A 14541-nucleotide genomic window follows, 5' to 3' on the forward strand; every position below is an offset into this window, starting at 1 on the left:
AAATGAAATGAGAAAGGAAAAAACATGCACTGCAGATTGAAAAAAATGTGGCAAACTTTAGAAGCTTGATTTGAAGTTGTGAGCGTGTCCTCTTTTAGAACATGTTGATTTATTCATGTATGTTTTGCACCAGGCCTGAGGCTGCAGGGAAAAGAGGCCACTGTCAGCCCTTCCTCCCGCACAAACCCCAAAAACACGCTCACGCCGGTGAGCTGACAGTCACGCGCCCGTCTCCGCGGATCTCTCCAGATGCACGTCACAGGGATCAAAGGCTGGCCCTTGTCACCACCGTGTGGCTCATGACAGTCATCACGGAGAAGATTAATTCAAGGGACGAAGCCCACCGGGGAAAAGGGCACCGGCACACATGTGCGTAATTCTTTTTAGCACACAAACTCAATGTTCTCTCCTCCCCACCTGCATTTGCCCCAGGCACAGAGGCTTACAAAAACTCACCTCCCCTTCCAGCTCACATGATAAATATGAGAGGTTTGAAAACCCTGATCAGGGAGTGACAAACAGGATTACATGCTGTTTGCACCTGGTTGTCATAATTAGAGCACTGATGACAGGGGAGGAGTTAATTGAGATGAAGATCACACCGAGGCGAGTGTGATACGCACGCGGCTCTGCATGAGCGCTCAACGGCTGTTTAGAGTGATAATTACTCCCTCGGTCACCTTAAACAGCATTAGCAAGCTTTTCGACAGTTAAGGCCCGAAACATAGCCTACTTTACACAAGGATGTGAACACAAATGCGGCCAGGTGCATGTGCTTGAATTTGTGTCTTGTTGAGTTCTGATATCCGCCACAAGGAGTGCTATTGTGTAAACTTCTTCAATGATCAGTTTCTTTCAGCTATCAGGAGTGTGCTGTACAAGAAAGAATTCTTGTGGGTCTGTTCCAATATGCCACTTTTCTACTTGCATGATCAGACTTAATTGCATTCAAAATCAAATTGCAATTCTGTTTGCTTCCTCAATTCAAATTCAGTTCATTTCTGGATGGTGCACAACCCTAATTACTAATTCTCATGTCGTACTGAACCTGTAACTTTCCTTGCTTCTAATTTAAGGGGACATATAATGCCGCTTTTACAAAATGTAATATAAGTCTCTGGTGTTCCCAGAATGTGTCTGTGAAGTTTCAGCTCAAAATACCCCACAGATCATTTATTATAGCTTGTCAAATTTGCACTTATTTGTGTGGGAGCAAAAACACGCCATTTTTGTGTGTCCCTTTCAATGCAAATGAACTGCAGCTCCCGGGTCCCTTTCCAAAAGAGGGCGGGGCTTTAACAGCTCTCACTTCGGTTGCTCAACAACAACAAAGCTGGAGAATCTCACGCAGCCAAAATGAGGATCGTCAGTAACGGTGTTCAGCCTTACATTGTTCAAACCGGAGTCGGACACTGATGGAGAGACTCAGGAACAAGTTACAACTTTTAGAATGCATCTGGACATTTCTGAATGGTTAGATGATAAATTTATGTAGTTGCTGTGGAGTTGATTCAACTCATCGACTAGCATGTGCCGTCACGTTAATCTTTTGTGCAAATCCAGTGTTGAATTGAACCTCATTTGTGAAGTAGTTCGGCGTAAAATGATGGCATTGCAACAACACTCTACTACAACAACTCTTCCTCTTCTCTAAAGCAGCCCAACATGGCCTCACCCCCTTTGTTGTGTGTTCTCAGGGGCAGGGTTTATGTAAATTTTGGGGTTTGTGATGTCACAAACCTGGGAAGAAGCTCGTTGTAGTCCCTACCAGCCATTTGTTGTCCTTAAAAAGCGATTTCTGTAAAAGAAAATATCTCCCTTTGCATTGAACTTTGAGCGTCCTAACTTTGCAGATGTTGTTTATGCTCAAACAGCAACATTACACACTAACTAAAGTTAAAAAAGTGAAATCATAATCAAGGACCCCTTTAAGTGATAAAAAGCAGTTGCAAACATTTGAAAAAATACACTTACTCATTTCAACACCAATAAAATGTCCAAAACATAAAACAATATGTAATATCTAATTAATTTATCTTACACTGGACATTTTTCCTCAAATTCTCATAATTTTGAGCAGAGTTCATAAACATGGGATAGGCTTCATAAACATGGGATAGATGATGGAATAGGCTTGCCCTGCGTTCCAATGTCCATACTATCCATCCTAAATAGTATGTAAGATTAAAATAAGTGTGTCCCAAAGCATAGTATGTTGAAAAGAGTATGCCAAAAGTCCCCGGATGGTCTAGTATTTCCGGTAGATTTTCGAAGTGTGGATCCATGCACACTATAAAGGCTAATATTGCCCACAACCCATTGCGCATTGGAAGAGGATTCAGTTCAGAACTACATAAAAAATGTTAAAAAACTACAAAACATGGCGGATATGCGCGATCGACGCTGAGAGGTTTGAGTGACTAATAATCAGTTTAACCTGATAGAAAAAATATATTTAATGTTATTCGTATTATTTTTCATCAGCAAATACCAATGTAGACTTTTATAAAGATCCGAATGGCCATTAACTTTTAAATGCATCATTATGCATTAATATGAGGAGAGTTCTCCACATGAAAGACCCGCGACTGCAGATCAACGTGCTGCATTTCTCTCCGATACGGTAGGAAATTAGCTAAATGAAATGTGGAGGATGAAGATGATTGACCAGTTTACGGTGACAGGATGCGACAGAGAGAAAAGACGCGATTGTATGACGTGATAGTATGTCCCAAAGCTTGTCTACTCTTTTGCTACACACTCAAAAGTAAGTACTTTTTGTTCACAGAAAGAGTATATACTTTTAGGGCGTTAGTATAAGTAGGCGAATTGGGACGCAGCATTGGTCTCAAATACTGCTCCGAATCTCCTGTTGATTTAGTGTGCATTAAGGACTCTGAGCTTTGGTATTTTTTTCGACCAGGGACAGTCTTGCGGACTTACTTCCTGTCACATGCACACACTCTCTAGTGGCCAAGGTTGCAAGTGTGGGTATTGGGACAGGCCCTGTAAATGTGAATTGAATTGGCCACACCCTATGGGGAGTTGAATTGGAATGACAGAAAGAGGAATCGTTCTGTGTCTGTAAAGCCACTTTTCCACCGAAATTACCCAGAACAATTTGTCCCAGGAACTTGTTTTCCCCCAGAAGTGTTGCTGTCTGCGTTTCCATTGTAGTCTAAAGCGGTGTTTCCCAACCCTGTTCCTGGAGGCACACCAACAGTACACATTTTGAATGTCTCCCTTATATTTGAACCATATATTTCTGGTCTTGGAGTTTCTACTAACAAACTGATGAGTCGAATCAGGTGTGTTTGATTTGGAAGATTTGGAAAATGTGCACTGTTAGTGTGCCTCCAGGAACAGGTTTGGGAAACACTGGTCTAAAGTACCGTAAATATTAAGCCCGGTAACGTAGGACTTCACGCGACTTTCCAGTTCCTGCTGGATTTCGTCCTCCACGTATAAGCTTAATAAAGCCTGAGCCACGTTGTCGGTCCATTGGTCGTATTTTTAAAACTCCATTGATGATTCGAATAGCAAAAAACTCTTACTGCACGCACTGCAACAGATTTTTAATAATGGTGGTTGAAATAAAATGCTGCGTGGAGTCAACCAATCAAAATGCTGCATGAACTCAACCAATCAGCATGTTCAGTGCTCAAGTCCCACCCCAGAAAGTTCCTGAACTTTGAAAAAGTACCTCATGAGCAGGGACTTTCTGAGGGGGAGATTTTTACCCGGAACTTTATTTAGACCCTGGTTCCTGTGGTCGAAACACTGAGTACCACCCCAAAGTCCCTAGATCCCGAGGAAAGTTCCTGCAGTGGAAACGCGGCTATAGTTCTATAAACCTTTTTAAACATTTTTCAGAACTTTCAAACAAGGTCTTCTCTTGACAGCAAGATCACTTGTTTTGCATTGAAACTTCCTTGTATTCTAACTCAAATTGCAATTCTGTTTGCTTCCTTAATTCACATTCAATTCATTTCTGAATGGTGCACAACCCTGCCAGCTACTGGTACAGAAAGTTCAAGTTTAAAGGGATAATTCACACAAAATTAAAATTCTGTCACAATTTGCTAATTCTCATGTTGCTCTAAATCAGTATGACTTACTTTTTTCTGCAGAGCACACACAAAAAAAGGAAATTTTGAAGAATGTTGGAAACCAAACAACATTGAAGCCCATAGAATTTCATTGTATGAAAACCTGAAACATTCCTCAAAATATCTACATTTTTATGTTTCACAAAAAAGAAAAAAAAGAATACAGTTTACAGTTTTGGAATGACATAAGGGTGAGTAAATGATGACAGATTTTTTATTTTTGGGTGAACTATCCCTTTAAAGACATTTGAAGGTATCTCTATTGACCACTAGAGTTTCCACCAGAGCAACACAAGTGCGTAGAACGGGCTTCTGTGTATCTTCGTGAGGTGTTTCTTGCCTAACTCACATAAAAAAGTGTCTGGAAACAGTTCTAAGAAAGCATAAGTTATAAACATAAAGATATCACCATGATATTCTCTCTGAAATTCTAAGGCAGCGTTGATGTTTAACTCCAAACCTTTGTGTTTATTTTACAGAGTTCTTCACAGTTTCTCTCTCATTGACACACGGCAATGCGATCTTTCCCACAAAATTCCAAACCACATCAATATTAAACAGATCTAGTGAGTCGGGTAAATTATGTAGATTGTGTTTTGAAAGGCTGGGAACGCTTCTCACATCAGTGCTGGATGAGCCGCTCCACCTGGGTGCGTTTTGATGTGAATGCGGAAAGGAACGCTTCCATTAGCCACGTTCACATTATTGATACACGCGTTTTGAAGAGAGAACGCGGGAACAGAGGCTTCTCACTGACTGTTTTTAGACGAAGGAGCTGCTGTTTGTACTGAGGAAAGGCTTTTGTTCCCAAGCTACACAGGTTTGCACCCCACAGTCAGAAACACAGTTGAAGAAATTGAACAGAAAGTCATATTTTACTAACACAACACCTAGTTTGCAACAACTTGATAATAATAGCATGGAAATAAAGGACCTTTGCAAGCAAACTGCGTCTGGGTTTTAACTCGCAGGCTCCTGGCAAGATGTTTTCTTTATCAAAGCTCTGTTTTCTCAAACATAATTGTCTTTTATGTTATATGTGTGAGCTATGTGCACCCAGCATTTATTTATGCTATTGTGAGAGAACTCATACTGTAAAGATCTCGCACTGACATTTAGCTGCTCGTCTCCATTTTAAGAATTAATGCTGCAGTCATAAACCATATAAATATAGGTGGTTAGATCTAGCCTGGTTTGCAAAGGATGATCTATGTGCTATAAAAGGAGGCTGAAGGACCTTTTTCTGATATTGAAGTGGGAAATATATATATGTTTTTATTGAAAAGTAGCCTAATGTAATGTGAATGAAAATTAATTATCAAAGAGTCTGTTTTGATTAAAAAGCATTTAAAATGATATAGCGCAGAGCAAAACGTGAAGCCCTATGCAAACACTTGATATAGCAAGACATTTATGTAACATTTAAGTGCATACTTATTCAAAATACAAACTTTGGTGTACATTTTTCTATTTATTTCAGTGTATTTTAATTTTTCATAACATTTTGTCATCTAGAGAGGTCAGTGTGGGTCCACATTTGTCCTTTGCAACAAATCCATTCCCCGTTATGGAAAACTTGCAGAAAACAATTTGGCGCAGTTGAGGAATTCTGCTTCTGTTTTTATTTTTTAACTGCAAATAATAGGCTAACCATTCACTTATTCACCAGTAATTGAAAAACTGCTGAATAACCCTGACCAAACTTGAAAATAATAAACAAGTTGTTTGACTTAAAATATGATGTGATTACAAGTATGTAATGATAAAAATCATTACATACTTGAACAAATTACCTGAAAATTAATCTTTTGTCATTGCATTCCCTGACCTCATAAATCTGAAAAATGTTGCTGTTTAGTGACAAACGGGTGGCGAAAGTGCTGCAATGTTCCTTGTTGCTATATGAAGTGTTTCAGGAGAAAATAAAATCAGAAATGTCTTTTTCCTTGGGAACATTTAGCCCCTTGTACCCTCGATCATAGCATTTAACCCCAGGTTACCCCCATTGAGACTTAGAGAGTACTGAACGTAACTTAGCAGTTTCCACTGACTGTGGATATTACATGAATCTATTCTCAAAAACTCAATTCTAATCTTCTCTATGCTCCTTTCTGCTTACACACTGGATTCCACTGAAGTCAGTAATGCAAATATAGGCTATTATTAAAGGGTTAGTTCACCCAAAAATGAAAATTTCTGTAATGAATTACTTACCCTCATGTCGTTCCACACTCGTAAGACCTTCATTCATCTTTGGAACACAAATTAAGATATTTTTGATGAAATCCGATGGCTCAGTGAGGCCTGCATTGCCAGCAAGACAATTAACACTTTCAATACCCAGAAAGACGTATTTAAAACAGTTCATGTGACTATAGTCGTTCAACCTTAATGTTATGAAGTGATGAGAATACTTTTTGTGAGCCCAAAAAAACAAAATGACGACTTTACTCAACAATATCTAATGATGGACGATTTCAAAACACCACTTCGTGAAGCTTCGAATCTTATGTTTAGAATCAGTGGTTCAGAGCACGTATCAAAGTCACGTGATTTCAGTGTTTCGAAATTTCAACGGTTCACCACTGGGGCAGTGGCAGTTTGATACATGCTCTGAACCACTGATTCGAAACAAAAGATTCGTAAAGCTTCGAAGCTTCATGAAGCAGTGTTTTGAAATCCAATCTCACAATGCCAAAGTCACGCCCCCGTTTACTGAAATCACGTGACTTTGGCAGTTTGATGCACGCTCCGAACCACTGATTCGAAACAAAAGATTCAAAGCTTCATGAAGCAGTGTTTTGAAATCGCCCATCACTAGATGTTGTTGAATAAAGTTATTATTTTGTTTCTTGGCGCACAAAAATTATTCTCATCACTTCATAACATTAAGGTTGAACCACTGCAGTCACATGAACTGTTTCAAATATGTCTTTAGTGGCTTTCTGGGCATCTGAAAGTGTTAATTATCTTGCTGGCAATGCAGGCCTCACTGAGTCATCAGATTTTATATTAAAAAAAATCTTAATTTGTGTTCTGAAGATGAACGAAGGTCTTACGGGTGTGGAACAACATGAGGGTGAGTAATTAATGACAGTATTTTCATTTTTGGGTGAACTAACCCTTTAAGAGGCAAAAATAACATAGCTATAATGTTATCCTTCTTGTGTTTATGTTTGGCATCACTTAGAGGGTTGGGACCATATGGTCAGTTTGTTCCTGAACAGCTATTTATTTCCTCTCAGGTTTCAGTGGTCTTTATAAAAGCTTTATTTTTTTTAGCTGTAAGGAGAAATGGTCTAATTCATACAATTTGCCGAGGCTAAATTTAGAGAGTAATTGCTAGTGAAGGTGCTCTCATCAAGAGCCACAGGTGGTTGTTTATTTCTCCCCAGACTCCCTGCAGCTTTTTCAGAAAAAGCATTCTGAATAAGTTCAGATCAAAGACAACAACTTTAGGTTCTTGTCAGAAAATGGTCCGCTGTGTTCAGCACGGCAGGAATGTTTGAGGATAGTATTGCTTACGTTGTGGCGGAAGGTTGGCTAGATAGATGATGTTGCGTGTCTCTAATTGGCTTTCAGTCATCGGGCTATTGTGGCCTGATCCTTACTGATGTGCTTCCAGCTCTGCCTGTTTCATTTACGACTATGAATAAATGAGCAAAAAGCAAAAATTATGACATGTAATCTTCTGACGTTTTGGCAGTGCCATTTATATTTGCACTTCTGTGTTTTGGAAATGGGATTTCTTTCAGGGAGAAAATAGCATTTCTTTCTGATGCAAAATTGTCTGGAAGTCGCACTGAGAAATCCAATGAATGAGAATCAAGAGTTGAGAATCATATCTTCATCATGTGTTCTGTCTCGAGTCATTTTGCGTTAAGCGGCGTATTCTGTCGAACATCCCTCCGGCTGAATTCGCATCACGCACGCGAGGTACGAGCGCGCGCGCACGTATAGTTCAGCGCGGGACGCGAATATCACAGCGCTCGCCGCAATACTCTGAGAAAATTAGACGTTTAGTTTTAAATGAGAGCCGCAATTCTGCATGATACTATTTCAAGCTCCAATGAAACTGAACCTTTGGTGCACTCTCGGCGTCTGATAGGAAAATAATGTATCGGGTCTTGTCGTTTTTCATCAAGCCTTGAGATTTTTTGATCTTTTATGAGAACGCACTGTCAGGAACAGTTTACATGACAAGAAGGTTTGAAAACACATCAATCATTCCGTTGATAAACATGGCTCATGTCATCTCCTCTTCCTGTCTGCTCTCTCCATTTATCCCACTTGTGAACGTGTCCTTATTATGTCACGTCCAATTAGTGAAATGCCTTTGGAAAATGGAGACCTCTTGATTGGTGACAGAGAAGAAAAGCTTTGGCACACGCTGGGAATGTTGGTGTATGGATTCTGACACTGACACCCTGTGCTCCATGTCTTTGAATATCTCTTTTACAAAGCGAATGCTCATAAAATGTGTAAAATATCCCTCTAAAATGTTATTAACTCAAGCCAGCCCAATGTAAACACTCTTGAATTATAGTGGGGGAATATATATTTTTATTCCAAATCAGCTAGGAGTGTAAAAAGATAGAGGAGCACTCTGAAAATACGCATCAGTGACAATGTTATGAAATTGAGGATGACACCTCTAAAATTACCCAAACCTTTTCAGTCTGACAGCTGTAGCAGACTGGCACTTTAAAATGAACAGCTCCTGTTTTCAAAACCCAACAGCGGCTCTATCAGCACGGCCACGGATAGTTTCGCAGAGGGCCGGTTCTAATCGTAAAGGTTCAGTGTTTTTGGCAGGAGAAGGCAGGTTCCAGATAAGGCAAGGATTTATGCACAGACAAGATTAGAAATCCGCGCGGCTCTGTCACAGCACACTTCCTCCATGCAATGCAGTGATACTGAAACTAATCTTGCGGTAAACATATTGGAGATCCTGTAACACAAACCTAGATGGGTAGGAATGGGCTAATCTATCTGCATTCGCTCCATCGGACTCCACAAAGGACGACGTTTGCCGCAGATGCAGGCTGAGACGCTTTGCAGATGTGGCCTGTGAATGAACCTTTTAAAAGAGGGATGATGCTCAGTCCAGTTCTATAGAGATATGAGTGCAGATCAATATCTCCCGCTCAGCCAATAGCAGCTCTCACACGATTAAAAAAGGACAGGTAACCCAGAGGAAAATGGCATTGCTGTAGCTCAGGAGACTTAATGGAGATGTTTCATTGAATTATCTACAAGAAAAAAATAGAAACAAATGGTACAATTAATATTTAATTACCCAGATCATTTGGTCTTGGAAGAAGTTTTATGAGTATTGTGTGTTCATTTTAAGATTTTCATATATTACTGACATTTTTAAGCTAATTAAATGTCACTGCCATCTTGGAGAAACAATTAAGACTTTTCTTGAACTGAAATATTTCACATTGATTAGCTCTGAATATCAATTATAATAAACATCTTTTTTGGTTAGTAAATTACATCTTAAGGTGAACATGATTTTACCACAACATCAACATCTTTGATCCTGGAACAACATTCCAATCAACCAATTAGATTTGAGGGACAAGTTTACACACTGTAAAACCTGATAAATTACGGTAACTCCAACCATTTGAGGAAACCAATTGCCTTAAACCAATAAGTATGAGTACTGTAAACTCATATTGTTAAATTCACTTATATTTTAGTGTCGGTTTAGTCAATCATTAGAGAAAAACTCAACTTAAAGATTTTAAGTTTATTCCACTCATTCAGTTTGATTTCAGATAACAAATCTAAGTCTTAACAACTATATAGCTACTTAATCGGTTTGAGGAAACCGATTGCCTTAAATGGTTTAAGTTCATCGAACTCAATAAAGTTACATAAGACTTAAAGGGTTAGTTCACCCAAAAATGAAAATTCTGTCATTAATGACTCACCCTCATGTCGTTCCAAACCCGTAAGACCTCCGTTCATCTTCGGAACACATTTTAAGATATTTTAGATTTAGTCCGAGAGCTTTCTGTCCCTCCATTGAAAGTGTTTGTAAGGTAGACTGTCCACGTCCAGAAAGGTAATAAAAACATCATCAAAGTAGTCCATGTGACATCAGTGGGCTAGTTAGAAGTTTTTGAAGCATCGAAAATACATTTTGGTCCAAAAATAACAAAAACTACGACTTTATTCAGCATTGTCTTCTCTTCCGGAATCCTTTCCATTTAATTGATTCCATTGAATTGATTCCATTGAATCCTTTCATCTGTTGGCGTTGGTAATGCACTTTTACGTTGTTGTTTTTGGCGATTAGGACATCCACGACATGCACACTTACGCACCACTTTAAAAAATATAGCAATACCAAAATACAAACAATGTAGAATAGCTTGAATACAGCGTGCGTCTCCCTCAGACTGTAAACGAAGCTCGGGCGCACCGGATAACACGTCAGCAGCGTCTTACATCAGCAGCATCACTGCGGAGTCATGAACCCGGATTGACAACAGACCCGGAAGAGAATATAATGCTGAATAAAGTCGTAGTTTTTGTTATTTTTGGACCAAAATGTATTTTCGATGCTTCAAAAACTTCTAACTAACCCACTGATGTCACATGGACTACTTTGATGATGTTTTTATTACCTTTCTGGACGTGGACAGTCTACCTTACAAACACTTTCAATGGAGGGACAGAAAGCTCTCGGACTAAATCTAAAATATCTTAAACTGTGTTCCGAAGATGAACGGAGGTCTTACGGGTTTGGAACGACATGAGGGTGAGTCATTAATGACATAATTTTCATTTTTGAGTGAACTGATCGTTGGCTGATCGTCTGATGCACATGGCACACTTAACTGGAAACACTTCAGGACTTTCGAAGTCGTCATGTGGTTGGTTGAATTCTACAGGATGTCCGGGAGATGTGTGTGTCGCGTTCTTTAACGGTCCGCCTGGAGACAAACGTCATGACTCCAAGCCCCTCGTGCAGGAAGAAAGCCGTTATGTTTACAACTGTGACAACTTGTGTGTATACCAGGATCAACTAAACGCTGGATTTTCGAAAGTATGTGAAATTCGCGGCTCCATTGTTGCAGTAAACTTGCACAACATTCTTGAATGAACAATTTATTAGATGCACACCGGTCTGTTATTGTAGGGATGTCGACTTTACATTTTCACACCCCTAAACATGATGTGGAACAAAACAAACAGTGATTGGTTGCGTTACTTGTCAGTCAAACGTCCTCTTGTGCTGTCCTTGGCCAATGAAAGCTGACCTTCTGCCGTCAGTCTGTTGGTCTGGCTATGCGAGACTACATGAGACTAAGCAAAAACTAACATTGATACAAAGCAATGATGACAGAAAAGGAGCACTGTAAAACTCAGTAAGTTCAGAATACTCAAAACATTTAAGTATTTACATTTAACTCAATCATACTAAGTTCAGCTTGCTAAAATTAAATTTTGAGTTCACAGAACTTTTTTCTATTAAGTACACTGTAAAAAAATCAAAAGTTGAGAAAACTTAAAAGGTTTAAGGCAACAAACTTTTGTGTTTTCTCAACTTTTTGCTGTATAAACTGAATACAAGTTGAGAAAACAAAAACCTGCTGAAGTTTGTTGCCTTAAACTTTTAAGTTATCTCAACTTTTGATTTTTTACAGTGTACAGTGAGCTTTATTTGAGTGAAACAAACTCATTTCATTTAATTTATTTCACTGTTTTACAGTGTAGTTTATCTCAAGTTTAGGCTTACAACCAGGGATAGGTACTTCTACATCAGTGTTATTCATCATTTCCTTCTGATTTTAGGGATAAGTTATGGGGCAGGTTAGGAGTAAATTTTTGGACTGGATTGATCCAGGAACATGTCTTGCTTGGCAAAATCACAGTGACCCATTTGGTATATGATTATATTATTAAACTTTTTATTTGATTTTGGTTGGGCTGGATGAAGCTGTGTGTGTTTAATAACTCCTCTCCGCTCATTGCAAGTCTGAATTATACCACTTTGCTCTAAAATATTTAACAACATCGGTTTAAGGGCTCATTAACAAATTGGTCAATTCAGCATCCGATAAAGAGGTCCATCTGTTTTACTGAAGGCCCCATGTGGGCCGCTCTGAGATTCGCAGCAGAAAAAAAGTGATGTTTATAAATATTATTGGTTAAAGAGACATTTTTCACAAGTCACCCCCATGTCACATGTGAATCCAATACATTTTTTGTTCAAATAAATATTGAGGGACGTTCACCACTGAAAGGTGTGCCTAATCTTTTAAATGACACTGTAAACATGGAAGCTGATTCCTTGCTGATCAGCCCTCCATCTGGAAACCCATCTGTACCTCCTGTTTTATGGATCTGATTCCCACTGTATCCAATACTCACATGAAGGTTAATGACTCGACAAACTGTAGCATGCTAAGGTCATGCATTAACCACAAACAGGGTCAGGAAGGGTAACCAGAGCTGTTAGCATATGGGTAAATATTGAATATGAAATAGGATAAGCTTAGGGATAGATCTAGAGACAATGCTTAATGTGACCGTACACACTAAAGACTATCTGCTGGGATTATTTATTTATTTGTCATATCTATTCTAGGGCAAAGCTATTCTGTGACATGAAGCAATTAACACTGTAACAAGATAACGTCTTTGTGAGGGAACGCTTGATTCAAGGCAATTTAGAATAGCTTTGCTGTGGTTGTATAGTTAAAGATCCCTCATAATACATTTTAAAAAGATACTGTCAAAAAGATATAGTGTCAATGATGCTCTACTTCACACAAAATAAGAGGTACTATGATAAGAAAAGATTGATTACCCCATGCTTTAGGAATTTTTGATATTGCGTGGAGTCCTAGGGTGGAAAAGAACCATTAACCGCACCTGCTGTTGCATTACCTACATCTGTTCCTTATTACAGTGAAGCAAGACACATGCTTCCACATGATGTGCCAGCTTGACGCATTAGCTCATAAACGTTCCGGTTTGTTTGACGCTTTAATGACGGATCAACGATCGACCCATAATTGGACACTTCAGCTGTTTAGATCTTGCTGAAACTTCATGAAAATCAAATGCACTTTCAGAATTTCTCCATACTTTCCATGCACTTTCCACATCGTGTAACTTCATAATACTAGCATGTAATTCTAATGTAATTCCAGAAAAAATATAATATATTGAGTTAGTGAACCTGTGTAAAACCCAACTGAATGATTTTTAGTTTTATTTATTCTGTGCAAATTAACAGCAACAATACACAGGGAGGCGTGTTTGAATCAGTCAACAGAGAAGAGGACAGGATTTATGATAGTTTCATCAACAGTTACTGAACTTTCATATCTATGTGATTAAATTCATCACAAATAATTAGATTGCTGGCTTTTGTAAATTTTGAATGGTGCAATGTACAGTAATTATTTTATATCTCTGTGCAACACAAGCTCAGATTATGGTAAAAATATAAACATTTAGCCTAAATTAGGCTTTAAAATTTTATCTCAGTTAGGTTAATTTATTAATTACTATGCAAATATACAAATATATAAATTTGAATAAACAAAATGTTACAAGTATTTTTGTATAGCTAAGTTACGGCCATTCAACATTTTGATTTTATGATATTTTATAGGCCTACTCCCACCCACCACTTTCATCAGAAGCTTATGCTCAGGTGGTCAGAATCTTTTACAAGATCCTTTTACCAGTAGGATACTGTGTTTACTTTTACATCTTATATCATATGCAGTATGCAGAACTGCCTGACACTGAAAATCGTTTCGACAAGACCTCATCTCACAATTCACCCTCATGTGGACATGCGGATTTTGACCTTTCCAAAATGGCGGACGCGCGGAACGGATCTCTCGAGTAAGGTGAACTTGAGGCTGGTATGTTTTCTCAGCGTTGTGCACGAGAGTTAAGAAATACCAGATTGTAAGTGAAATTCTGTATAAGTACTGGTAGAAAAAGCATTTTAATTCTGGTTTGTGTTGTATTGTCAGAAGTAGCCTATATTCGGAGTTTTAATAGCGTGCTGTGTAGACCCTATTAATGTTGACTTCATGCGTGCGAGTTTTGTCCGTTCACATTGCTCGTTGCATGTTTCATATGATTTTTAGAAATGTAAAACTAGAAGAAAAAATGCCAGACGGCCGACCGTTGGCTTGGTGTGTTCCTGCCTTAAAAAAAAGATGGATGACGCGATGCCACTTCCTTCCATTGTATTGAACTGAAGGTAAAATGTGATCCGTCAGATCCATAGCTCGTTAGGACAGTTTACTGCTTAACACTCCTTTTGTCAGTGAGAAATAACACAGAAATCGAAAAATAATAGTTATTTATTTATCTTCAATTTCCCCTCGAAGCTCCAACATTCCTCAGAGAAGCTGTCAATCAACTGTAAATCATGACGACA

The 14541-nt window shown here is 38.7% G+C and overlaps 1 long non-coding RNA gene across 2 annotated transcripts in view; it reads right to left on the reverse strand.

The window, feature by feature from the left end:
* Positions 1–14541, reverse strand: part of LOC125262288 — a 75620-nt gene that overhangs the window by 14075 nt on the left and 47004 nt on the right. Inside the window, exon 5 of one of the 2 annotated variants that reach the window (XR_007183542.1) lies at positions 8664–9361. The exons of the other annotated variant lie outside the window; for it this stretch is intronic. This is a non-coding gene — a long non-coding RNA (uncharacterized LOC125262288). Of the gene's footprint in view, positions 1–8663; positions 9362–14541 lie in introns of those variants that run through there. 2 annotated transcript variants of the gene reach the window in all.

Source organism: Megalobrama amblycephala, linkage group LG2 (genome assembly GCF_018812025.1).
Source record: "Megalobrama amblycephala isolate DHTTF-2021 linkage group LG2, ASM1881202v1, whole genome shotgun sequence".
In the NCBI taxonomy this organism is placed as follows: domain Eukaryota; kingdom Metazoa; phylum Chordata; class Actinopteri; order Cypriniformes; family Xenocyprididae; genus Megalobrama; species Megalobrama amblycephala.